This window comes from Cyprinus carpio, unplaced genomic scaffold, assembly GCF_018340385.1.
Source record: "Cyprinus carpio isolate SPL01 unplaced genomic scaffold, ASM1834038v1 S000006635, whole genome shotgun sequence".
NCBI lineage: Eukaryota > Metazoa > Chordata > Actinopteri > Cypriniformes > Cyprinidae > Cyprinus > Cyprinus carpio.
Window position 1 is genome coordinate 92,926 of NW_024879264.1, and position 20,093 is coordinate 113,018.

At 39.1% G+C, this 20,093-nt stretch overlaps 1 pseudogene; it reads left to right on the top strand.

The window, feature by feature from the left end:
• Window positions 1–20,093, top strand: part of LOC122144299 — a 139,619-nt pseudogene that overhangs the window by 8,002 nt on the left and 111,524 nt on the right.

The window sequence follows — 20,093 nt, forward strand, 5'->3', positions numbered from 1 at the left end:
CAAAAGTCATACAGTTGAAAGTGTTAATTTAATACTCCCAAATGTGTTTTTTCATCAAAACAATCACCAAAATAATTGTCCTATGTAGTGATTACAGAGATTATAACCAAATGTGAAAAATCATAGACATCATAGATATCCAAAATGTCCATCCATCCATTCTCCAAACTGCTTGTCCTATGTAGTGATAACAGAGATGCTGGAGCCTATCACAGCATTTGAGGCCCAAGGCCGAGACTTATGCCGCGTTTCCACCGAAATTACCCGGAACATTTGTACCAGAAACTTTTTTCCCCAGGAACCCCCCCCCCCCCCCCCCCCACCCCCCCCAGACCCTGTGCTTTCTGTGTTTCCACCGCGGTCTAAAGTACTGGGAAGATTAGGCAAATAGTCTGGTGACGTAGGTCTGCACGCGTTTCTCAATACAAAGTACGCTGATTTTGGACTTGAATCCTCGGTAGTTCAGACTTTGCGCATTCGACTTGGGAGTGTAATGTCCGCGACGACGCGAATCCGGTAAATCTGTAAACAGCAGCGTACTTGATTAACTTCAGTCAGCTGACCATGGCTACTGCAATTTTTCATCACTGTATATTTACAATAAAAACGAAATAGGATATAAAATACCACTGGCTCCTTTCGTTTTCATTTGAATATAATAATAGCCGCAGAAATGTGCTTAGTTCAGGGAAATGTGTATATAGGCTATACAGCCATTACAATGAAATGGAATATTATATCAATTTGCCTTTTTTATTTTCATTTTAACATATGGATAAGTTGAATACAGACCATAGATTACATGTTAGATTTACTCAAAACAAATTATATTTTATGTTTAACCACTAAAGAGACATCAGAGCCAGCGGCACATATCAGAAGGTCTAGCCGAGTCGAGACTGCTCTAGGCAGATACATAAGCTCTGAGCTCCCGCTGATCGCATGAAGGTGATCGTCTCCGAAATTGGCGAAACTGATTTTTAAATAGCCGCTGTCTTTATAAATAAACCGCAGATTTGAGTTTTCAACAACTACATTCTCGCCTGAAATACTTTTAAAACTACATTTCATCATGACACACTAATATTTTGAAAATGATCAGAATAAATGGTGGTTGAAATCACAGTGCTGCGTGAACTCAACCAATCAGCATGTTTAGTGCCCCAAGTCACGCCCCCAAAAGTACCGGAACTTTGAAAAAAGTACTACCCTCGCCAGCAGGGACTTTCTGAGGGGCATTTTTTTTACCTGGAAATTTATTTAGTTCCTGGTTCCTGCTGTGGAAACACACCGATTACCAAACCAAGCCTCCCATCCAAATATTAACCAGCCTAAAACACAACTACCTACTTACAGCACCTGTTATTTAAGGCAGCCTCCCATCCAAGTACTTACCAGGCCAAACCTTGCTTAGCTTCCGAGATTTGGGTTCCTATTGTTGTATGGAAATAAACAGAGACATTTTGGTGGTTCACAGGACTGTAGAGACCCAGTGTATGCCATGAAAACAACATTACACCTAATTTACCTCTTTTTCTATTTGTGTCTTTGTTCTCCTGCAGAGCTGGACAGTCAGGATATCTCTGATGCCACCAAATCCTCAATCACATATCCGTTGTTTCTTCCTGTAACTTACCAGGTATGGGATGCTGACTACTTTCTATTAAAAGAGGCTGGACAGGACATCATGCGAAATTCCAGCATGCAGACCCACACACAGCCATTTGTCATGCTCCGAGCGGGACGTCTCCCTGTTATCAATGCCAGTTATGGCCCACTCTCTACCAAACAGGAGATCCCCTTAGACTTAGTGCAGTTATTCCGGCCCTCACCACCAGTTTTCACCCTCAATTGGAAAGTCCAGTCCTTTGTTCTGACCCGATGGGTCTACTCGTCTTCTCCCAAAGTGCGAGTCCTGTTTTACGTTGCTGGGAGAGACTGGGACAGAGGAGAGAAGGAGAAAGGAATGAGAGATGAGCTGCCTTGTGTGACTGTGTACGCCTTCTGGCAGACTCAGGAGGTCCGGGGCTCCTGTGCCATCAGAAATGAGCATGGGACCTGCATGGCAGAGGTTGACCCTCCTGCGGGATGGTTCAGCCCAGTTGAGGGCAGTTCCAGTCGGGAAAGACAAGGGCCGACCCAGGGGAATCCTGTGGAGCTGTATTATCAGGCCCGACCCAGCATGTACGGCCCATGCACAACCAGCGGGGAGGAGGGCAAGAGGTGGGATACGGGTGCTGGAAATGCTGGGCAGCCTCAACAGTACATGCCTGTGACCCCCATGCAGAGGATCGGGAGTGTTCGACTCCTGCAGGTCAAACAGGGGAACATGCCAGTGTCCGTTCTCAGACTGAGAGAGGCTGTGGTCATCCAGACTTCCTCAAAACCACTTAAGAAGACTGATATTGCCTCCTTTTATGTCTATGTGAGGAGCTCAGCCAACATGGATACTTTCTCCCTCAGGTAAGTCTCTCGCAGAGATTTTTGCCAGAAGGGTTTCCCCCTTTTTAGTTCACTTCTTCTCAGCATTTTAATGCTAAGCAGAAACCACAACTTTAATGCTCTATGAGAAACATACCAATAAACTGGAAACATGCATTTTTCCTGAAAATACCAGTAATGTTATCATCCTTTCTGGAAGCAGTGCAGATTATCAGTGTAGAGTGGAGAAGTACATGTCATGATAATAACATTCAATGATATTCTGAGCTGTTATTCTGACTGCAGAACACTGGGGTCATCAAGTCTGGGAACAGAGTCTGTAAAGCTCATTGTGCAGATTTGAGCATCTAGCTATATGGCTGAAAAAAAGACATGCACGTTTAATCCCTTAGATTATATGCAAAAAGATTTTCTTTGCTTCTCTCCTCTCTGAATGCTTTGGCTGCGCATTCATTGTCATGCTGAAAGTATCACCACTCATAAAAAGTATCACCACTCATTACCCATCAGCTGGGTTTTAATCTGAGTTATGCTTAGTTTATACTCAGACATTCTGTAAAATTGTGCCAAACGGGTTTGGGACAGTGTGTGTAATTAAGTCTACTAACAGAATTTGCAGTTATATGTTTGTACCCAAGTTACATTTGTAGAACTGAAGTTTGTGTCTGATTGACAACTTGTTTTCAAATATTCTCTGGGTGTGTAAATGAAATGATTTAGATTAAGGTGGTTGATGTTGTACTGTTACTGTGTGTTTCTTTCACCATGAATGATAGAAATGAAATAAAGCTGCTCAGTTTGACAACCTGAACTAACCTTGCCATCTAGTAAAATTATCTGATATTTTCTAGAAACTTGCTGATCTGATTACCCTGATTTCAGTTTGGGGGAGAAATATTTTTCAAATATTAAGAATGAGCCTTTTTAATGAGCCTTTTATTTTAATGTTCTTTATTATTATCTAAGCAGGATTTTAACATCATGATATTCTGACTTTATGTCCGTATATTAAAGTTTTCATTTTAATTCAGAAATTCAAAAATGTGTTCATCATCGAACAATAAAATGAATGTCACTCATTAATGGCTAAACATTAACTCCTCTTTAAAGAAATTCATTTGAGATGTTTACGAGCTTGTGATGCGGTGGATTACAGCACTGAGAAATGTGGGAAATCTCAGAAAATTAAATTAAGAAGATTAAGAAGACTGAGGAGATTTAAGATGCCAGTTGTAGACTTTAATGAGTATTGTTTTTCAAAATCAAGGTCCACCTGTAATGCTGCTTTATTTCTGTGATTTATGATCATATATGTGCACTCTTACCATGTGTGGACCATTTTATATTCACATGTCAGGTTGTATCTGTGTTTTTAAGGTCCTAGAGGACAGCTGGACCTGTTGTTCTTGCCTACACCTCCCCCTAATCTCCTTCATTCTTAACATCCATCTCTGTTGAGTCAGGCTTCCCTGGTGAAGATCAGTCCTCTCTGAAGCACATTTCTTTATCTACCCTGCATGAGAGTGTTTTTTTTTTTTTTTTTTTTTTTGCACTGATATACCATCTCTCTCTTTCTTTAAGCCTTGTTGCTCTTGCCACTTAATCACTGTCGCCTTAAATCTCAGTCTGTCCATGGCCAGCTCTCTTCTTTACAGCTCACATCAGTCACTGCAAACTCACTGAGGACAACTGTCCCACGAGACGTGCCTTGCCTTCTCTTCTCTTCTCTTCTCTTCTCTTCTCTTCTCTTCTCTTCTCTTCTCTTCTCTTCTCTTCTCTTTCTTCTCGATTGATTTCTTCTGCAATCCCAAAATATCTAAATGCACACAAACATGATTACATTTCTGCCTGTTATCCATTAATTAATTTAAAAATGGTTCCGTCCAGATGGTCAATAGATACTTTTCATTAACTGACGCTATTATGAAATAATGAACAATTGCTTAGTTGCCCTTGAAGCACTGAGATATTAACAGATGTGAGCTTAGGTGAGGTTTGACATATTATATTGTGATATAACACTGGTGGTTTTAATGGTGATGAAAATGTAGTAGAAATGAACAATATATCATTAGTATTGGGCCTAAAGGATTTGTTTTGTTGTTGTTGTTGTTGTTGTTGTTATCATAGCCTCCCCTCAGGATCTCTCAATGTGACATGTGAATCTAAAGTCACATATGATCACTTAAAAAATGACAGTGCACTAGCTCAGTGGTGCAATAGTGTCTAGTGTGTCTAGTTTCTTTCCCATGTGTTCCATGTCCCCATTAATGTAGTAATTACATGCACCTGTCTGCTCCTAGTTAGCCTGTCTTTACAACCCATGTCCTTTCAGTCTGTGTTTGTCGGGTCTACAAGTCAGTACGTGTGTCTTCCTCCTGTTCCATGTTGGATTTACCCTGTGTTGGATTAATAAAGACTCTCTCGATTATTCTTGACTATTCTTGAAAGCACAATAAGACAAATACAAATTAAACTCAGAGATATTAAACTCCGAGATACAAACTTAGAGATACAAATTAAACTCCTTTTTCAGATACAGTAGGTTTTACTTAACATATATACATTTATTTAACATCTTTTGTTGGTTAACATTAATGACAGATAGGTATTTAATTTGGAATACTGTCCTTTTAAGACGGAAGGCATGCATGAAATACTGACCCCCCCCCCCCAAATAAGACCATACTGAACACTACTGTATGTGTGTGTGTGAGAGACAAAGCTAATGCATTAAAACTGTTCAGTTTAATCACTGTTCTATTAATACGCTGTATTAATTGATGTGCGCATGCACACACACACCACGCACACACAGAGATTTGAGATCGATGTGCAAAAAGTAACATTCAAAAGCTCAGAAACTTGTTGTCAGCGCTGCCACGCGACTTTTATTAATCGATACTGAATTGCTACATTATATTTCTCAGCAACGAGGGGGGGTAAAAAATCGCTGTCTTAAGTAACTAAACTCAGCTGTATTGTTTGTAGAGAGAGAGACAGACATCTCTCTCTTATACATCTCTCTCTCTCTCTCTCTCTCTCTCTCTCTCTCTCTCTCTCTAGCGTTAACAAGAAAAGTTCAACTTCATCCATCTAATAGTTGCAGGGGGTCCTGAGTTAAATAACTCAGAAGGGGTAGCCTCTTGTTTAAGTTTAAAATCTGAAAGGTTAGCAGGGAAACTGCTGGAGGTTTTTAAAACAGAAACTGACAGTAGAAGAAAAGTCTCTCCTGTTGAGTTACGGTGAAGGAAAGGTGTTTCCAAATAAGAAGGATCCTTTTCCAGAGTTATACATTACTCCTGATCTTAAAGGAGCTAACGGGGAGATGTTGGAGAACATAGAAGACTTAAGCTTTCATGAGGCTGACAGGAAAAAAATTTATAGAAGTTGTGTTAAGGTTTTAAATAAGAAAACTTTAAATGGGGAGAGTAGAGACTGTTTGGAGAGACAAACTAGGTTTTGATACAAATGTAAAAACCTGGGTGGAGAATTTTGTATAAACCCCCTTTAGAAAAGAGAGTGGGGGATCTCCAATGGAGAATCTTACACGGCGCAGTTGCTGTTAACTCTTTTGTGAGTGTAATTAACCCAAATGTATGTAATGTGTGTCCTTTTGTGAAAAAAGGGAGACAATTTTTCATTGTTTTATGGAGTGTACAAGATTGGTTTTTTTTTTTTGACTTTCTTAAATTGTTGTTTAGAAGTTTAAATGAAGTTTTTACTGTTCAGATTTTTATTCTTGGCTATCCATATGCAGCAAAAAAATAGAATAAAATGTCAACTATTAAATTTCATTATAGGTGAAGCGAAAAATGGCAATATATTTAAGTAGGAGGAACAAAATTGAAGGGTCAGAAGGATGTGAAGTTATATCTATCTTAAAAAAACAGGATAAAAATCAAGAGTATGGATTGATTTTAAGTTTTATAAGATGATGAAAGACTTGAGTTTTTTTTCAAACCAGTGGTGTTATAATGATGCAGTTTGCTCTGTTGTAGATGACATTTTAATTTTTTCTTGTGTGTTACAATGAGTATTACTAATGTAATGTGAATTTTTGTGGTTGTTGTGTTGAAATTGTGTTGAGTGGTATATAAGAATTGTAAATAAATGTTTTGTTAAAAATTCATTCTCTCTCTCTCTCAGAATGGCCATATTTCAGAAAATTTGCATCACTGGATATAGCTGTCAGTCATTTAACATTTCTATCGTAAAACGTACTCTTTAAAGTTCACCAAAATCAAACAATCTGCACCTTCAAACTACCTCGCTCTCTTAAACGTTAAACTGACGCTTCGCGCTCTGCTTCTGTCAACAGGAAGCCCCGCCTACTTTGATTTGATTGGCCATCTCATTCATTTTGACACTGACGAGCGCTGTTAGACCGATGATGCTGAGGCTATGATCTGAGGCACCTAGTATGTGCAGCCGTAACACGCGCATCCGTAGACTAGCGCACACTCACACTTTAACAGTATTTATAGCTCCTAACAGGCTGTGTGACTATGATAAATTATTACCTCAAAATGTACGTCAGTATGTAGTTTTTCCAATTGCTCAGGTGCCAGCGCTTATCCCTCTGCGTGCCACTGTTGGCACACGTGCAGTAGGTTGCTGACCCCTGCTCTACACGACATACATTTGGACTGCTGTGTGTGTTTGAGTGCTGAGAACTGATCGTGCACTGTATATGAGAACTGAGGAAGTGGAGCGTGCACGCGTGCGAGAGAACACTTCTATCAGCACGATTCCACCTATCACGCCTTCACTAACTTTAAGTTAATCGACAACGAATTGTGACTCCCGGGAAAAACAGGACATCTGGTTACCTTATCCCTACCCCTTCGGGTGCTGAGGCCATTGTTTCAGATCGCTAGTTCGTGTTTTATTAGCCTATCCATCCACTGCGGCTGCTATTGACTAGATATGCAAACGGCCCTTATCCGATCACAATGCAATGACAGGGACGCACATTTTGAAGGACAGTAGCCTATAGGATGCATTTTGAATGTCCGATAGTCCCTCAAATAACATTTTAGTCCAGACTCGTCTAGTTAACAAAGATGTGGCATAAATTTCATCATAATTTCGTCATCAGATATTATTTTTAGCTTGTCAACGTCTCATCTTAGTCACAGAAAAAATGTTTGTTAACGAATATTTTTCGTCGTCGTCTTCGTTAACGAAATTAACACTGCTCCAGCCCCAGAGCTCACTCCAGCGTCGGCTCCTAGAAAATGCCCGCCCTCCCACCCGCTCCTGCCTCCTCCACCGCTGTCGTCTGGCAGCCCCTCTGCTCGCCCTCAGCCCACCATCATTGCAGTGCGAGCTCCTTGGGACTGCCATCCTCCAGCGTCGCCGTTCTCTGAGTCTCCCTCACCTCCGCCTCCTGCCTCTGAGGCCTGGAGTCTGCCTCGACCCGTTGACCTGTCGGCTCCACCATGGCTCCTAGCTCCCTCCTCTCCGCCGTGGCCCGGCAGTCCACAAGCTCCTCCCTGTCCCTCGTCCTCCGGCTCCGCCTTGGTCTGGCGTCTACCACCCCACTCCTCTGGCCTCCACTCCTCTCTCTCACTCAGTCACCTCTGGCTCTGTCAGGCTCCTTCATCCCCTCGGCTCCACCTCAGTCCCCACTCTCTCATCCCCCATCCACATCCTCCCCGTCACCATCTCTGCATCAGTCGCCGGTGCCATCAGTTCCACCTTGGACCTCCGGATCCTTCCCGTCATCCTGGCTCTTCGGCTCTCCTCTCCGCCTTGGGCTCCTCCTCCACCTGCTCCGCTGCCGTGGATCGGCCCCCTGGAGTCGACGGCCATTCCTCCTCCATGGCTCTTCCCACCGTTGGCTCCAACTTGGTCTGTTATGGCTGTGCTCCTTCCTGCTTTCTCCCTCTCTAACTCTAACCAGGTCCCTCCTGTCTCCTTCCTCCGTGGTCTCTGTCTGCTGGTCCCCTCCCGGGAGTCCGTTTGTGATGTATTTATTTGCTTGTCTATGCTTCGTTGATATCTTCTCAAAATGATGGACCTAATGTTTGTGACAGAGGGAAAGAGGAACAAATGGCTGCTTACTATTGTGTAAACAATAGTCTGCTTATTGTATTGAATGCACAGTACATTTGTAGTGTACTTTACGTATACAGTATATTTTTAAAAATTGTACTTAAAGAATTGTAGAAAATATAATGTTAATGAAATAAAAATCCACTTAAGTGTACCTAAAGGTATAGTTCACCCAAAAAAGAATAGTCATATACCCCAAAATAATCATTTACTCACCCTCAAGTCATTCCAAATCTGCATGTTTCTTTCTTCTGTTGAACAGCAAAGAAGATATTTTAAAGATTGTGGGTAACCAAACAGTTGCTCTTAGCCACTGACGTCCATAATAATAATAATTCCATAACAATACTATGAAACACTAAGTCAATGGCTACCAGCAATTGTTTGCTTACCAACAATTTCCATTTATCCCTTTAACTCTCCCTTTCAAAGAGAGGTCACTTTTATGACTATGTTTATTAGTACACTTAAGTACACTTTTTTTAAATGCACTGTGTAATAATGTCAAATTCAAAGTTTTACCTCAAAATACATATTAAATCATTATGAGTGGGGAAGTTGTGGCCTAGTGGTTAGAGAGTTTGACTCCTAACCCTAAGGTTGTGGGTTCGAGTCTCGGGCCAGCAATACCACGACTGAGGGTGCCCTTGAGCAGGCTGCCCACTGCTCCGGGTGTTTGTTCATTGTATAAATGTTAAATAATAGTGTTTAATTGTATAATAATGTTAACATTTTCAACAGAAATAACATTCAAGTGTATCTTAGTTTTCAGTACATGTCAGTACATTAGGCAGTACATTTTAACCATATTTCAAGAACAATAAAACTTTTGTAAATTATGAAATTACATATAAAGTTAAGTCCTTCTCAAGTGGGTCAAAAAAGTACTCTAAAGTTCAACTAATTGTATTTTATATCAGTTTGAACTATTAATACATTTTCATTTAATTGGACTTAACATGCAATTAAGTGTCATCTTTTTAGTGTGACAACATTATATTCAGATCACACTTAAATATATTAGTTTAAAGAATATTATTTCCATATTAAGGACTAAACTAAGGTATACATCTTCACAAGGATATGCTTATATTAGATTAGTAAATTGGTGTGTAAAATGATGTGTACAGCCATGAATTTATTATTTCCATGAATGATGTGTTTGATATGTTACTGCTTTCTCAGCTCTGTATTTTGGGTTCTAAATCACACAGGGATCAATCATTGCAAACTCTTCACCCAATCAAGCCTTTTGAAAAATAGCTTCTCCTCCTCATTGGAATTTCGTCACATAAAATCTGTCAAAAGGCCCATTAGGAATCACCATGATAAATTTCATCTGTAGTCATGCTCATAAATTATCACGCAGGAAGTGACACGTGTCACAGCTGCATTACAGCTGGTCATAAATTAGGAGGCTGTGAGGCAGGAAAGATAAACTGCTGCTCAGTGATTGTTTTGATTAAATGAGTGAATCTTCATAATTCTTCATAATAGTCTTTTCATAATTCAAATGCTGTGAGAATAATTAGAAATGTTTGATGTCATTTGACAGATGAGAAACCCCATTTGGGGTTTTCATCTGTCTGTCTTGCTAAATGCTGTGGTAAGGCTTTTGAAGTATTCAGGAAGGGTTTGTTAATAGAAAATCCAGGGGAAAAATGAATAAATTTGGGCTTTAATATTGATCCCTATGAAATGACAGCTTTGGGCAATGTCCACAGTAAATCAGGAATAATTTCAATGCATAAATACATTTATTTTTTTTTTTTTTTTTTTTTTTACAGTCACAAAACCTGCTCTTTTCTTAATAGACCTTCCCACAAGTCAGTAATCAATAGTCAATATTCCAACCCCAAAGTATAATTCAACACTGTCATAGAAAGCCACTCCATCAAATATAATGCCAGAAAGATCAAACCATTATTTTCAAAATAAGGAACGGTAAGAATAAAAAAAAGTTGAACAGATAATTCAGCATTTTCTCAGAAATGCAAATGTAAATGGACCACAAATGGCACCATTTACTCAGTATAAGCCAATGGCATTTCTTTATCCCATTGTTCCTTACATTTGGCACTTGGTGATTGTTAATTCTAGACACACGTGTTTTCACCACTACTTGTTCATTTAATATTCTCAGTATGGTTCTCTGGCATTATCTGTACGTGTTTGAGTATGTGCATGACATTTCAAAGCCTACATTCATTATGTGAAATGTCAGGGTTGTATGATGGATAATTGAAAAAGGACTCACAAATAGACGTGTAATATCAGATGTCGAGCTCACTCTGATATACCCTCTACCAAAATACTGTGAGATTCTCAACAGTGACAGGAGATGATTTGGGATGGATGTTTCACAAGTTCTTTGGTCTCCATAGGTCAAATGGACTGATTTGGTTTGGAGTGTTAAATGTCAGTCTTGAACAGATGTTTCAGGGGATTGTCAGAGAGGGATAAGTGTGGACTTAATGTACTTTACGAAATGTACATTCATTTTTTGAGGGGCAACAGTGGCAGCCCCAAGTAGATGGCCCAAAAAAGTTCATATTAACTGTATATAATGATTTGTTTAATGTTATTTACTGGTGGTCAAAAGTTTGGAATAATTAAGGTTTTTAAATGTTTTTGGAAAGAAGACTCATCAAGACTGCATTTATTGATTCAAAAATAAAGATAGCAATATAGTGAAATATTATTAAAATAACTGTTTTCTGTCTGAATATATTTCAAATGTAATTTATTCCAATGATCAGAACACTAAATTTTCAGCATCATTACTACAGTCTTCAGAGTCCCATGATCCTCCAGAAATCATTTTAATATGCTGATTTGCTGCTTAATTTTTATTAATGGTTCTTATTATTGTCAATGTTGAAAAACAGTTTTTTTGTGGAAACATTTTTTTTTTTCAGGATTCTTTAATGAACAGAATTTATTTGAAATATTTTTTGTAACATTATACAGTAATTGTCTCTACTGTCATTTACTGTTTACACGTTTGGTGAGTTTGAATCCACAGACTGGCAGATGTTTCAAGATGCAGCAGAAGACAACATCCAAGAATACACAGATTCTGTGATATGCTACATTAACAAATGCACAGAGTATGTTGTTCCATCCATTAATGTTAAATCATTTCCAAACCAGAAAAACCATGGGTCAACGGTGAGGTGCGTGCCAAATTAAGAGCACAAACTTCTGCCTTCAACTCTGGGGATATAACTGCTTACAAGAAGTACAGGTATGACCTTCAGAGAACCATCAAATCAGCCAAAAGAGACTTTAGGGACAGGGTGGAGTCAGAATACCATGGCTCTGACCCCCAATGCATGTGGATCAGTTTGTGCTATATCACTGACTACAAAGGAAGGAAAAGCAGTGGTGTGTCTTTGTCTGCCTCCTTACCGGATGAGCTCAATACATTCTATGTTCACTTTGAGACAGGCAATACATTCCCTGCTGTGAAAATACCTGCTATGTCGTGAGGGCCTGCGCTGGTTCTAACCACACTCGAAGTGAGTAATGCCTTCAAGAGAGTCAACGGCCGTAAAGCTCCAGGTCCAGATGGCATACATGGATATGTCGTGAGGGCCTGCGCTGTCCAGTTACCAGATGTATTCAACATCTTCAACCTCTCCTTGAGACTAACAGTGATCCCCACATGCTTCAAGCAAACCACCATCATCCCTGTTCCCAAAAAAACAAGTCTCCTGCCTGAATGACTACCGCCCTGTAGCACTGACATCAGTCATCATGAAGTGCTTCGAACATCTAGATAAATCCCAAATCTGCTCCTCTCTGCTTGACACCCTGGACCCATTCCAATTTGCTTACTGCTCAAACAGATCCACTGATGATGCCATTGCAATGGCCATACACTCTGCCCTGGAACACTTGGAAGGAAGAGACACCTATGTGCGGATGCTGTTCGTTGATTACAGCTCTGCATTTAACACCATCATCCCTACCAAACTTATAGCCAAACTGAAAGATCTGGGTCTTAACAGTCACTTATGTAACTGGGTCCTGGATTTCCTGACCGGCAGACCCCAGGTGGTTAGAATTGCCCAATCACACATCCTCCTCACTCACACTCAGCACTGGCGCCCCACAGGGATGTATACTCAGTCCTCTCTTGTACTCCCTGTTCACTTATGACTGCTCTGCTAAACACAGCTCCAACATCATCCTCAAATTTGCTGACGATACAACTATCCTAGGACTCATCACTAATGGTGATGAGACATCCTACAGAGATGAGGTTAATGCACTCACAGCATGGTGTGCTGATAACAATCTCTTTCTAAACGTCAGCAAGACCAAGGAGATGATCGTGGACTACAGGAAGTCACAGAGAGAGGGTCATGTTCCCATTCACATCAGTGGAAAGATAGTTGAGACAGTTAAGAGCTTCAAGTTCCTTGGCATTCACATCTCTGAGGATCTTTCCTAGAGCCTACACTCAGAGATCATAGTGAGAACAGCCCGTCAGTGTCTCTTCTTCCTGTGGAGACTAAAGAGGTTTGGCATCTCCTCTAACATCATGTCAAATTTCTACCGCTGCACTATAGAGAGCATTCTGACTGGCTGTATCACTGTATTGTACGGCAACTGCTCTTCTTTCGACCGCAAAGCTCTTCAGCGAGTGGTGAGAACTGCAGAGCTCATCATTGGACATAAACTCGCAGCCTTACAGGACATCTATCAGACTCGCTGCTTGAGAAAGGCTCGCAGCATCATCAAGGACCGCACTCATCCTGCTCATCACCTGTTTGCCACACTGCCATCAGGCAAACACTTACGATCCATCCAATCAAGGACAACCAGACTGAAGAACAGCTTCTATCTTCAAGCCATCAGACTGCTTAACAACCAGCTATCCTTCATCTAAAACCGGAATACATGCCGCTCTTATGCTTACTTTTATTGTACTTGCACTGCCACTTTTTAATATTCCTCATGTAGCTCTGTGACACTCTACAATGACATTTTGGACATCGCTCTACTCAGGAATACAATCGGCATCTGCACTGCCACTTTAATTTTCCTTCATGTAGCCATGCGTCACTCTACAATGACATTTGATAAACCGCTCTACCCAAAATAATCATATTAGTACCCTCAGGACTACTTATGAATATTTATAACTCTTAACACTGTCTACCTTTATTGTATCTGTTACTGCCACTTATTTGTATATAATGCTCTGTCTATGTCTTTTATGTCTTGTTATTGTCACTGTATGTCTGAGCCTCATCACAAACAAATAAATGCCCATTTACCACCGATATGCTTCAAATGACAGACACTATGCTTCAAATGACAGACACTTGTTTATTTTGCACAAACATAAATATACAAGCAAGCATCTAGTATTTAAAAATAGGAATTAGATGTTGGTTTATAACAACACAATTCTAATCAAAAGTTAATATTGAAACATAAAATATGTTGCATTAAAAATTTTCTTGGCTCACTTGATGCATCTAGTAGGAGTGAAAATGAGAATCAGATACTTGCAAGAGAAGAGAAGAGAAGAGAAGAGAAGAGAAGAGAAGGCAGTGACTGATGTGAGCTGTAAAGAGGAAAGCTGGCTGTGGACAGACTGAGATTTAAGGCAACGGTGATCAAGTGGCAAGAGCAACAGGGCTTAAAGAAAAAGAAAGATGGTACAGTCTATCAGCAGCCGCAGCAAAAAAACAAAACAAACAAACAAAAAAACACTCATGCAGGGGTAAGATGAAGAAATGTCCTTCAGAGAGGAGTGAACTTCACCAGGGAAGCCTGAATCAGATACTTGCAGGGGAAAGATGACAAAAGAAAAATAGATATTGTGAGAGATTAAACATTTTTGTTGAAGAAAGGGAGGGTCAAATCTGGTTTTACATCTGAGTAGTCCTAGAATCTTCTCTATCAATGCCAAGATTAGTGCTTCCATGAGCTCTTTACTCGAGACAGTGATTACATCTTAAAAGAACAGATTACAGATGGTGGGACACACACACACACAAACAATTTTGAACACAAAAAGATCATATTTTTTAAACAACCCACACATAACCTTAGCCCTGTATTACATGCACAAAATACACAAATCTGGCTGTTTTCATTAATAAAATCAACATAATGTAATCTTCCCTGTGCTTATATGTTTGCAAACATGATTATGTGTATATGTTCGAATGCCCTTTAGCAAAATCTGGCCCGATTACCCAAGCAGTCAAACAGGCAGGTAGCTAGGGTCTTTCAGTACAGCCCCTGTCAGAGTAACATCTTGCCTATGGAATTTTATAACCCCAGTATTTAAGACAGGCACTCATGGAGGAAAAAAGACTCTTCAGCAACATGATGAAAACACAAAAATGGATCGACATATGAGCAGTCATGTTTTGTAACAACTTTTTATCATTATGCTTATATTGATATTCTCTATGCCACTCTGTGTGGCTATATTTGGTTCTCGGGAAGCTTTTAGAATCTATTCCAGGAGCTCTAATGGTCCCTTGAGCTAAACAGGATTTTGACAGTATTGAGCTGACAAACTTCCTGTACCCCGTGGGTAAATAATTTTGCAGTTGTATGATCAATTATATTGATACATTATTCTGATTATAGTGTGATATGGGGTCAGTGTGACACTTTGTAAAGGTTTGGGAGGAACAGGAACTCTAGCTGTTGTCATTTGCCTCAGACAACCTCAAAGGGACTTCTGTGAGCTGCTATGTTTGACCAGAGGAACAACTGGATTATACAATATGTGGCCAAAGTGTCTCATTTCAGTTGTTTGTTTCTTTTCTTTGTGTGATCTAATGAATAATGAAATGAAGCTTTTGGGGGGAGAGTTTGTTTATTCATGTGTGTGGAATGTGTGTAGGTCTGGGTTGTTGTGACTGTCCAGGCTTGGTTAAGTGGGTCTGATGTGGATGTCATTGATTTCCTGTCCTCTGTAAGGGAACGGAGACTAGCATCCTTTTCTTTGCCCCTGTATTGGAAACCACACTGTCAGCCTCAGCTTTTACACTCCTTTGAACAGAACATCCTTAGGCTCGTCTCCCCCTGCCATACCACATAACCCACACACGCAAACCTGGTATGTATAGAAACACAAGCATTGCTCTCCAATGAGGATGGAACCCAAGGCCCTGCACAGGGGAGTGGCCTGGTGGCTAGAGCCCCTCTTGAACCTCCCAGCACTCCCCCACCCCTCACTGAACATGATTGGTCCCCCCGGTGCCCTCCTAACACCACTGGGCTAGAGTACTGTCAGTCTGAAATGCTTAATGCCATTGGATCAGAGCATTGTCAATCACTGCCTGATTTGCTGCCCCATTGTTGCCTGTAAATTGGATAATGCTCAACACCACTGGATTAGAGCACTATCATTGCTTTGGCAATGTACAGTCTTTTTACCATGCCAATAAAGCTACTGGAATCTGAATCTGTCAAATCACTGACAGCGATGTGGGGTTTTTCAAAGGACTTGACCACAGACCACATTTCTGTGGTATGTAAACACTCAGTAATATATTTTTTTGGAATATCCCCCTGGTTGCCCTGAATCAATAATTATTCTGATTCCTTCCATGTGACTGATCAAGTTATAATATGTAGCTAGTATACTTTCCCTGTGTCCAGTTTAACCAGAATAATAATGCAAAAACTGACACTTCCAAATCAACTTTTGAATGTCAACTTTTACAAAAAAGTAGTCTTTAATTGTCTAAATACTGTATATAAGATATACATAATCTAATACAAGTAATTACGTTTGAAAACAATGTTCCAGCAACTGGGGAATACAAAGCCCTGTTTTTACATTTAAATATACTGTAGGGCTATACAATCATGTAGTGGTTACACCATGGTGTTCCTGTAGCTCAAACAGCAGAGCATGTTGCTAGCTATGGCAAGACAAGGATTTGATTTCCAGAAAATGCCAAAACTGATAAACGTATGTTACATACTTGAAGGAGATGTTACACTAATTAATTTACACCAGTGGAAACCTATAAAGGTTAAAAGGGGCACATAATCAAGCCTGGGGTACACCACATTATCACAGTTATAACGAGTATATTATTTCGATTTTCCAACTCAAATTCTTTTTCATAACAATGTGTGAGATAGTGTGAAAGACCTGTTGTGTTATTAGTTTAACCAGTAACTAACTTGTTTGTTTGTTTTACCATTAAACACTCTGAAATCTATTCATAACTCACAAACTTGTTGAAAGTGATACTAGATACTAAATATAATTAGGATATTCCTTCAGTTTGTGTTTTTTATTCTCAACAGAGCCATGGTAAAAAAGGGGATGTGCGCTTCCGTACAGGCACACCTAGCAACACACTACTATGGGACATCACCCTTGACACAGGCCCCAGATGGAAGTGCTGGAGTAATCTGTCAGAGAAAGTCTTCTATGAACGTGAAAAGGTGAGTGTGATGTCTATTAAGGAAAATTTTATTAATTACTTTTAATCAGATGATGTAGTTAATGATTAACCCAACTTACTGTCATTGGGGACTCTAATTAAACACTGCCAGACAGGAAATATTGTCCATGGAAACAGTGATTTTACATTCTAAAGCAGATTGGACAAATTATTCCGGTAATTTGTTTATTAGTCCTTATCTGTTTAATAAAAGCACTTTCTTTGGATTTTTGCTTTCAATTGAATTAACCACAAAACCACCAGAGAATGGCTAACCTGACCCTCACTACACATGTGCACATATATGTTTGCCACTGAGCTCTGCAGTATGTGCATGGTTTACTATGCATGCATTAGATAGGAGCACAAAGGTCAGGGTTGTACAGCAGTGTGTGTGTGCGTGCGTGCGTGTGTGTGTGTCAGAATCCTATTAGTGAAGGCCTAACCTTAATTCTCCTCACTATTTATGGTTGTAGTCCGAAATGATTCTAGGATTTGTCAGCCTTTGATTTGAGCATGAGATGATGTGGCATTTTCTTGCCTTGAGAAACAAAGTCACTAAATCATGAGTTAGAATCTTGTTTGACTGACAGCATTAAAAAAAAAAAATAAAAAAAAAAAATAAAAAAGCCATATCTTTGCTATCTATTTGGTTGCATTTTATTTTCTGATTTCACTTGGCAAATCATAATATATAAAGGAGGACACACATGCATCTAGAGCTTTCTGCTGAATCATCGCTCAATGTCACATATGACAGGGTCCACCATGGACTAGATGGAACCTTATAACTTAATGTACTGTAAGTTTATAACCTTTACACTTTTTTAACAACTAGTGAAGGCATTCAGAGTGACCTCAGGACATCTCACTACAGCTGCTGTCTAGAAAAACATGATCACATGAGGTTAAGAAAATAATGAAATAATTTTAATTTTGGGGGGGAACTATCCTTTTAAGTTAAGAAAATTAATTTCTCCAGAATTAACAACACCTTTCTATGCTATATATGCAATAACGTTTAACCATCTGTGTGTCAAGCTTATTTGTTCTTTTAAGCATAAACCTATAGAACAATTTGGTGTTTGCAAACAGTGCTGAATTTTTTTTGAGGGCGGAGCCTATCTGGTGGCAGAAAATTACCGTTTAAAGTAGCAGTCTACGGAAGCCATGGAATAAAATAATAAAAAAGGTGAACTTGAGTTTGAATTTTAAAAATTATGACTTTTTTTCTAGCAATTATGAGCATAATATCTCACAAATCATCTCGTCATTCTCTCTTTTCCCCTCTCCCCATAATCACCACTCCACAAAACCACAATTCTGGCTTTTTTTTCCCTCAGAATTGACAAATTTGCAATTGTTGAGTTAAATTGAGTTTTGAGTATTAAACGGCGTTATAAACGTTAGAAAGTAGGAGATTTAAACTTGCATTTGCGGAGAGGAAAAAAAAAAGGACAGAATTGGAGAGAGTAAAAGCGGTGAATATGTTTAAATAGTGGCCTATTGCATGACTGTAACTGCAGGGCTAATACAAGATGTCCCCTAATAAACTGCATATGTGAATATTATGTAGACCTATTGTTTAAATCAAATTTATGCTTTCATAGGTAGGATAATAATCGCAGGATTCATCCATAGTCTTGCCATTTAAAGTTCTTACATTTAGCTTCAAATGCGCAATCTTGCTGCACCAATATTCTATAAAGAAATTATGTTGCATTCCGTTCTTGCCATCCAAAAGGCAAAAAAGAATAAATCAAACACTATATATATATATTATATATAATAATATATATTAATATATATCACTATATACTATATTATCTATATATATTATATATATTTTTTTTTTTTGTTCTTCTCTGTATTCCATGGATTTTAACCAGTATTACCCCATCTCTGTTGGTTCCCACTGTTTTTCTGGCCAGCTGCATGTGATGTCACTGTGCTGTCTCCTCCAAAATTGGTCTATAAAAAGTTCTTCACATTTGCTCTGACGAAGAAGAAAACTAAACTGTTTAAAAATGTTTTGTAAATATAGTTTAAGGTATGTGGAGGTGTTATTTAGAGTCGATTAGATTAGATTCCATTTTATTGTCATTGTACATGTCAAGGTACAAGGCAAACGAAATGCAGTTTTCTCTACTATGGTCTGTAACATACTTAAGTATCGATGTCTTGTTGAAGAGAAATGTCGCATGGTCCTGTTTTGCATTTCCCTCCCTCGTTGACAAGGATTAGGATGGTTTGTTTTGTTTTAAATCCTGTTCAGAAATGAAATTTGTGGTGTCTCATCACATTTTAAAGCATTTGTTATTCAGGTAAGCATTTAAGAGTTTAAAGGAGGTGAAAGTGATTGCTGAATAAATTGATACGGCTGGTTCTCAAAATATTGCTGCTCGAGACAAAAGACGTGGTAGCAGTAAGTCATTTGCTGTAGATTTTGAAAAAGTGCGTGCTGCGTGTAACAAAAACAAAAAAAAAAAAAAAAAAAAAAAAAAATTTGGTAGGCCAGTCTATACTTCAAGCAGTAAATGTAGGATTAAATGTTACAATCTTCTGTGGTTTAAACATTTCAACTTTAATCAGTTTTAACGAATAGGTAATAATTCTGTCTTGTCTGGACAAAGACACACACAACACACACACACACACACACCCACAAATAGAGATATATAGTGGCAATGTGGGCATCATTCCATTCATTAAGTTTGTTTCCATGATGTGGTAAATCATGGTCCCTATGGAACAAAGGTACTAGTTAGTTTATCAAGGACTTTTTTTTCAAAACGTTTCATGTCTATGTCAATCACAGTCAGTTTTTTCGAAATAATTGCCTTTTTTTATTTTCTTTCAATCATATCCATGCATGCATTTATCCAAATATGCTTTATACACAAAATAGCCATCGGAAACTCTTTGATTTCAGCCCCAGAGCATGAAAGCTGTGCAGTTTTAAAACTAAGATTTGGAGGACAGTGCTGCATCCAGATTATGGTGATCCCCATGAAAGGTTGATGCTCTACAAACTTTGCATCGTTTAAAGTCAACAGCAAAATCCAGAAATTGGCCCGATTTACGTTTTCCCATATAATCAATTTCCTGATGAACAAACTCACATCCTGCCCTACTTATTTTCACTCTGAA